Raw genomic sequence first — 7,882 nt, forward strand, 5'->3', positions numbered from 1 at the left:
CTTGTTCTTTAATCACACAAACCATGCCACTAAATATATTCTCTCTCTCTCCACTCTCTCTTTCTCTCCACCCCTCTCTCTCTTCACTCCCTCTTTCCACCCCTCTCTGTCTCTCTCTCTCTCTCTCTCTCTCTTACTGGGCAATATACAGAACAACATTTTGCTCCTGGCTTTAAAACAAGAGAGACACATTACTTCCAAATCTTGAACCGTTTAACATCTTCCTTCAAAAGCCTCGTATCCATCTAGCCAGCCTCCTACCTTCTCATTTCCCCCCTCTCCTCTTCTAATTTCCCCCCTCTCTTCTTCTAATTTCCCCCCTCTCTTCTTCTAATTTCCCCCCTCTCCTCTTCTAATTTCCCCCCTCTCTTCTTCTAATTTTCCCCCTCTCCTCTTCTAATTTCCCCCCTCTCTTCTTCTAATTTCCCCCTCTCTTCTTCTCATTTCCCCCCTCTCTTCTTCTCATTTCCCCCCTCTCTTCTTCTAATTTCCCCCCTCTCTTCTTCTAATTTCCCCCCTCTCTTCTTCTTTCTCTCTCTCTCTCGCCTGCCTGTCAAGAGGGCCCCAGTTATAGCGTCGGTGCTCGTCGTCACGCCAACAATTACACCGCTCCGCATGCCTTTTGTGAGGCATTCTTTTAATTGCTGGAAATGTGTAAAACGATTACAACCAATCTAAATCAAGCGTCCCCTCTCATTTCATTCCATTTCGCCCGGATGGATTGGAACGATACACTATGTGGTTTAGCCTTCCCCTGGCCAATCTGAAATGGAGACAGGCTAAATGCTGGATGGTGGATGTTTTGCTGTGTGTGTGTGTGTGATTACCCATCAGCATGGGTCCCCCTGCCTGGCGTCTCAGTTGGAGGGCTGCCTGTCTGTCGTGGCCATAAGTGGGGCTGTGATGAACAGCTTATGAAACTGTAATGACGTCTAAACTGCAGGCACGCTATAAATGTACCTAAAACAGCCATTGAGGCTGTCAGACACTAGCTGGTGTTGCGTGTGTGTGTGTGTGTGTGTGTGTGTGTGTGTGTGTGTGTGTGTGTGTGTGTGTGTGTGTGTGTGTGTGTGGGTGTGTGTGCGAGAGAGAGAGAGAGAGAGAGAGAGAGAGAGAGAGAGAGAGAGAGAGAGAGAGAGAGAGAGAGAGAGAGGTTAAGCCACTCGCTCAATTCCCTCAAATTAAATATTCTGTGATGACTGTTCGGAGGCTTGGTCCTGTGGCTATATCTCATTGACGGGGCCGCAGTGGAAAGGGTCAAAAGCTTCAAGTTCCTTGGAGTGCACATCACTGACGACCTGAAATGGTCCCTTCACACAGACAGTGTGGTGAAGAAGGCGCAACAGCGCCTCTTCAACCTCAGGAGGCTGAAGAAATTTGGCTTGGCCCCTAAGACCCTCACAAACTTCTACAGATGCACTATTGAGTGTATCCTGTCAGGGAGTATCACAGCCTGGTACGGCAATTGAACCGTCCGCAAAGGCAGGGCTCTCCAGAGGGTGGTGCGGTCAGCCCAACGCATCATCGGGGGCACACTGCCTGCCCTCCAGGACATCTACAGGACATCTACAGCACCCGGTGTCACAGGAAGGCCAAGAAGATCATCAAGGACCTCAGCCAACCAAGCCATGGCCTGTTCACCCCGTTACCATCTGGAAGGAGGAGACAGTACAGGTGGATCAAAGCTGGGACCGAGAGACTGATAAACAGCTTCTATCTCCAGGCCATCAGACTGTTAAACAGTCAACACTAGCCGGCCTCCGCCCAGTACCCTGCCCTGAAACTTAGTCACTGTTACTAGCTGGCTACTCTACCCTGCACCTTAAGAGACTGCTTTGTCCTATGTACAGAGTAATTGAACACTGGTCACGTTTAAGGTCCTGAACAGTGAAAATCATGTTTTTCATCAAATAGGATGAAATTTGGATCAAACCAGTTCATAGTAGGTTGACCCAAGTATGAAAAATGACTGTAGCTGGTGGTACATTGACAGAAAAGTTTATCATAAAGTTACTGGAGGCAGGCATTACTTCCGGCTTTATGCTTTATGCAACGTCAGTTTCCCAAGAAAGTGCACGACCAAATATAGCATATTTCAAATTGAGTACTTCAAAAACACCAGAAAACACATTGTACAATAAATAGATCACTACATCAACGCATTGATAGCGTCATATTTCAGAAAAGGAAATAAAATTAATTTAACAAACATTTCCCTTTTCAAAAACATTACAGGCTACGTAAACCGGCTCCTGGATTCTACATCAAGCAGAAATTAGTGTTTGAATTATTAAAGTTTCCTCTCACCACCTCTACAAGCCAGAATGTTTGGTGAAGCAAAGCCTGAAGCATGTGTACAAGATAAAAAGAGGCACGCATACTTGCCGAGCTCGTGCACGGTAACATGGTTCTGCGCATGCTTCAGGTGATAGAAATCTGAACGCACTACCAGCACTTTGAAAAGTTGATATACTTTCCTGCGGATATATTGTCTCACATTCAAAAGGACCAACCGCACGGACAACCGGTAAAGTACGTTAAAATATAATTTTATTCAACATTCTGACTTGTAGAGGTCGTGAGAAGAAACTTTCCTGATTCAAACGCTCATTTCTGCCCGACGTAGAATTCTATGCAATTGAACGTCGGGTTTCCAGGCAAGAGACTGATTAGATGGATGACTAAGGAAATTTACATTTGTGACTGAGTGATAGAAACTATTAAAAGATCTCCATTGATATTCATGATGTAGTTTTTGTGAGGTGATAATCATAATGCAAATTAGCTAGGTCACTAATCACCTTGATATGACTGTGGAAAATACTCTTGTTTGTATATTTCTGTTTTTGTATTTGTTTTGTTCATAATAATAATAAAATAATAATAATAATAATAATAATAAAAACTGTGGAAAGGGTTTGAGAATACTTTTTAGCTGAAAATAAGTTAGTATAACGGCGCCATCTTGTGGAATGAAATGAGCACTGCATCCCTGCTCCTCAAATTCAACATCTGCCAGACAAGTATAGACAACCGCACAACTGTAGCTCTAGAGCCGTTCCGTCGCGACAGGCAACTCGATGTTGTCTTCGCGTGATGGACCAGAGATAGTACTACTGTACATGGGTTCCATTCTTACTAACCCACCTTTGATGGTTTATATCCAAACAGCATGACCACCGCCATCTGTAGGTCTTCTCTGCTCGGGTAGACTTTCTTGTCGGTGTCACACAGCTCGTAAACCTTTGGAGGAAATACATTGCAATGTAACACAAAGTTGACATTGTAGGAACGAGAGATAGATGGGGTGCAACGTTTATCTAGTTAGCTAGCTACTAAACTAGCTAACGTTAGTTCTTACCTTTTAAAACGTATTATTGTCAGTGTCGGTGATTTCTCTCTGTTTTCTGCCCGATTGTGTAGAGAATTCATGACCATATTGGAAAACTGCACAGACGAGGAGGAAGTTTGACAAGTTTCCGTGGAGACTGTATGGAGTTTCACAGTTGGTGGATACCTGTTTGTTTTTCGCGGGGGGTTACAGTATCGTCAAAAATGATTGGACAAAAATCAACCCCATAGGATCTAAGGTTGGGTTTGTCCTTGTTCCACTGGGGAAAACTCAGACAGTGTTCTTTACCAGGAGGAAGGTTGGAGATGAGGTATGCTTGAGGTTATATGGGAGATACTTGGAGAGGGTGGGGGCCTTCAGGTTCCTTTGGGTATACTTTGACATTCAGGTTCCTTGGGGTATACTTTGACACTAGACTGACCTGGGCAGAACACATTGGGAGAGTGGTGGGAAAGTGTAAGAAGGTGCTAAATGTGATGCACTGTCTGACTGGGAAGGAGTGGTGGGCTGGGCGTTCCTCATTGAGGACTATCTATTGTAGTGACCCGCACAGACAGCTGTGTGTTATGTGTTAGGTTAGTAGGTGGTTGTGTTGTACCTACCAGTACCCAGTGTTCGCGGGGTCCGACATGTCAATCAACCTGCTATCTGCCAATCACGGGAATGCCTGGAATGTTCTGATGCCGGGCATCCTGGCGGTTGGCGGAGTGGCGTGGAGGGGGGTTGGGCAGGGGGATGGAGCGTTGGAAGTTAAGACCAGGTTTAGCCTTTGTTCTCTCTTTTTTACGTCTGGGCTTCACAAGAGAAGGTCACGATTGGCTTGTGGGTTATCTTTCATTTATTTGGCGTGGGCTATGGCCAAACAGTAGCCTGTGTAAAGTTGGTTTAATAAACCGTCCATTCGTAAACTCAATCCTCTGTCTGGACAGTTGTTCTTTTATGATCTAGTCAGGTCATTACATTGGTGTCAGAAGTAAAAACGTTGATAAAAGTTAGCCAGCTAGCTAGCTGACTTCTGTGGCTAGCTACCGTAGGTGAGAACGGGGGTTGAAGATGCTTCGAGGGAATCCGAAAGTGAAGGTGGAGGTAGGGGACGATTATGGCCAAGGAGGTGCGTGTGCATGGACGTCGGGGGTTCTGGCTGAGGAGATCGCCAGGGCATCGGAGCCCAGAGGCCGCTTGAGGGAGGACGTTAGAGTGATGGCGGCTGAAGCGGGCATGAGTGCTTCGTCGACTGTGTTTCGCGCGGATTCTGGTGGGCGGACCGAAGGGGTGACGTCGACGCGGCGGGACGAGGAATCTGGGGCTCAGGATGTAAACAAACATGGCGGCGCCCAGTTCCCGGCTGCGTCCGTATCCGTTAAGACCCCGAAGTATTCCGGTAAGGCGGATTGGGAAGCTTTTCATGCTCAGTTTGAACTGTTAGCTCATTTTAGGGGGTGGTCGGATGAAGATAGGGCACTGCAGTTGGCTTTATGCCTCACGGATGAAGCTCTGGCCTGTTTGATATTGATTAGCCCCGAGGACAGACGTGATTATGGTGCTTTAGTGGGAGCACTGAGGAGGCGCTATGGACAGTGTGTACAGCCCGGGCTACTGCGCTCCGAACTGAGTAATAGACGCAGGCAGCCTGGAGAGCCTCTACGGGTGCTAGCTAATGACATTGAGAGCCTCTCTCGGCGGGCATATGCTCACATGCCCCCCTCCGTGCAGAGCGAGCTAGCACGGGACCAGTTCATACAGGCGCTCTCTCCTACGGAGCTGCGCATACAGACCCAGCTGGCTCATCCTGAGTCATTGCAGGTAGCCTTGGAGATGGCTTTGGAGAGGGAGCTGGTGTGGGCTGGGGCTTCAGCTGGGGCTTTGGTGGGGGTGCAGGGAGACAGACCCTCTGTGCGAGCTGGGGGGCAGAGCAGCCCGGAGCCGGAAAAGCCTGCATGGGTGGCTGAAATGACAGAACTCATTCGTGCTGTGTCGCTACAGGCGGCACGAAACACACGCCCTGGTCCCAGGGTCTGCTGGGGTTGTGGCCAGCCAGGCCATCTGCGCAGAGATTGCCCCATGTCCCCCAGAGCTCAGGGAAACGGCTCGGGGTCCGCATAGACCGGGTAGTGCGGACCCCTGGCTTTCTATCCCAACCACCATCTTCTTCAGGAGGAGCCCACCGGCACAGACGGGGAAGCAAGGCTCCACTTCCCCCAGAAGCAGACGAGGGCAAGCGGATGGAGCCTGTTGTTGTGGTGGGCCGGACCTGTGTTGGGGACTTTTGTCATGTCCCTGTCACTGTGGAGGGGTGCCCTGCTCCGCCCTGGTGGACACTGGGTCCACAGTAACCCTGGTGAGGCCAGATATTGTGCCAGGTTGGACTCAGTGTGAGCCTACAACTGTGCAGCTCCGCACAGTCACAGGTGAGCTGGCACCCATGAAAGGGAAGGGAATAATGACTCTGACAGTAGGGGGCAGGACTGTGCGTCATCCTGTGTGGGTGGCGGCTGTGCAGGACCCTTGTATCCTGGGGTTGGACTTTCTTAGGAGCACAGGTTGCCAGTTAGACCTAAATAGGGGCACACTGAGCTTCCAGGGAGGGCCGGAGGTCACCATGGCCCCTAATGTCACATTCACTCAACCCAACAAACCCTTTACTCCAACAGTTAAAGCAGCAGAGACTCATGGCTACCCCCCCTCCCCCACCTCTGGGTGTGACTTTTCCCCAGCTCCCCTGTCACCTACGGCGTTGTGTTACATTCCCCCAGCTACCTCCACGACACAGCCCTCTGTGAGCCCGGGCCGCGCCCCCCCAGCCCAGCTACCCCAGATGGGAGGGGAGAGGACACTGTCTGCAGTGAGGGAGATATGGGGGAGGAACTGTGTTGGTCTTGACCCCGAGCAGCAGGAACGGTTGAGGCAGTTGCTGTTTGAATTCAGAGACAGCTTTGCGCTGAGTGAGGAAGAGGTGGGTCAGACTCATCTGGTGCAGCATGAGATCGACACAGGTGATGCTCGACCTATCAAGATGCGTCCCCGCCGTATCCCGCTGGCACGCCAGGAGGCGGCAGACAAGGCTGTGTTGGAGATGCAGCGGGCAGACTTCATTGAGCCCTCAGACAGCCCCTGGGCGGCGCCAGTCGTCATGGTTCCGAAGAAGGGGGGCAAGCTGAGGTTCTGTGCGGACTACAGGCGGCTGAATGAGGTAACCAGGAAGTACTCATACCCCATACCACGTATCGATGAGTCGCTGGACCTGGTTAGGGGGTCCTCCTGGTTCTCCTCACTAGACCTCCGCAGTGGCTACTGGCAGGTGCCCCTCTCCCCAGAGGCCAGAGCCAAAACTGCGTTCTCCACTAACAGAGGACACTGGCAGTTCAAGGTCCTGTGCTTTGGCCTGTGCAACGCTCCAGCTACTTTTGAGCGTTTGATGGACAGGGTGCTGGATGGCATCCCCCGACAGCAGTGTCTGGTATACCTCGATGACATCCTGGCCCATGGCAGCTCCTTCCAGTCAGCCCTGGGGGCGCTACGGTGTGTGCTGGAGAGGGTGGCTGCCGCAGGTCTGAAGCTCCACCCCGAGAAGTGCCACTTCATGAGGAGAGAGGTGTCCTTCTTGGTCCACCGAGTGGGGAAGGAGGGGATCAGCACCATGGAGGACAAGGTAGCGGCTGTCAGAGACTGGCCCACCCCCACCGACCAGCGTCAGCTGAAGAGCTTCCTGGGCCTGGCCTCGTACTACAGGAGGTTTGTACGGGGCTTCTCAAGCGTTGCTGCTCCACTGAACCGCCTGCTGCCGAAGGACAAGGCTTTCACTTGGACAGTGGAGTGTGAGGAGGCGTTCAACACCCTCAAACGTGCACTGATCGAGGCCCCCGTGCTCGCCCCCCCTGACCTCACATTGCCCTTTATCCTGGACACAGACGCGAGCAATGTGGGCATGGGTGGGGTGCTGGCCCAGGTGGGGCCAGAGGGGGAGAGAGCGGTGGCGTACTTCAGCAAAACATTTGACAAACATGAGCGCCGCTACTGTGTCACCCGGCGGGAGCTCTTGGCTGTTGTGGCTTCCGTCAAACACTTCAAGTACTACCTGGGTGGTCTGCCCTTTACTGTAAGGACTGACCACTCTGCTCTCCAGTGGCTCATGTCTTTCAGAGAGCCAGAGGGGCAGGTGGCATGCTGGTTGGAGGAGCTTCAGCCGTATGACTTCACGGTGGTGCACAGGGCAGGGGCACGCCACTCCAACGCCGACGCCATGTCCCGTCAGCCCTGTACTGCAGACGGCTGCCGCCACTGTGAACGGAGAGAGGGACGGGAGAGAGAGCTGTGTGCAGAGGAGGGGGTCTGTGCCACAGTGTGTCGGGCGAGCGGGCCTGTCTGCTGTGAGCTGCAGACTGTCGACGTGGCTGAATGGGGGCAGCAGCAGGGACGGGACACAGACCTACAGCCAGTGCTACAGTGGGTAGAGGCGCAGGTGAGGCCACCATGGGAAGAGGTGACAGCGCTCTCACTCGCGACCAAAGGTTGTGGTCAAAGTTTGAGCGA

Source organism: Coregonus lavaretus, assembly GCF_964263955.1.
Source record: "Coregonus lavaretus genome assembly, chromosome: 27".
NCBI classification, from domain to species: Eukaryota; Metazoa; Chordata; class Actinopteri; order Salmoniformes; family Salmonidae; genus Coregonus; species Coregonus lavaretus.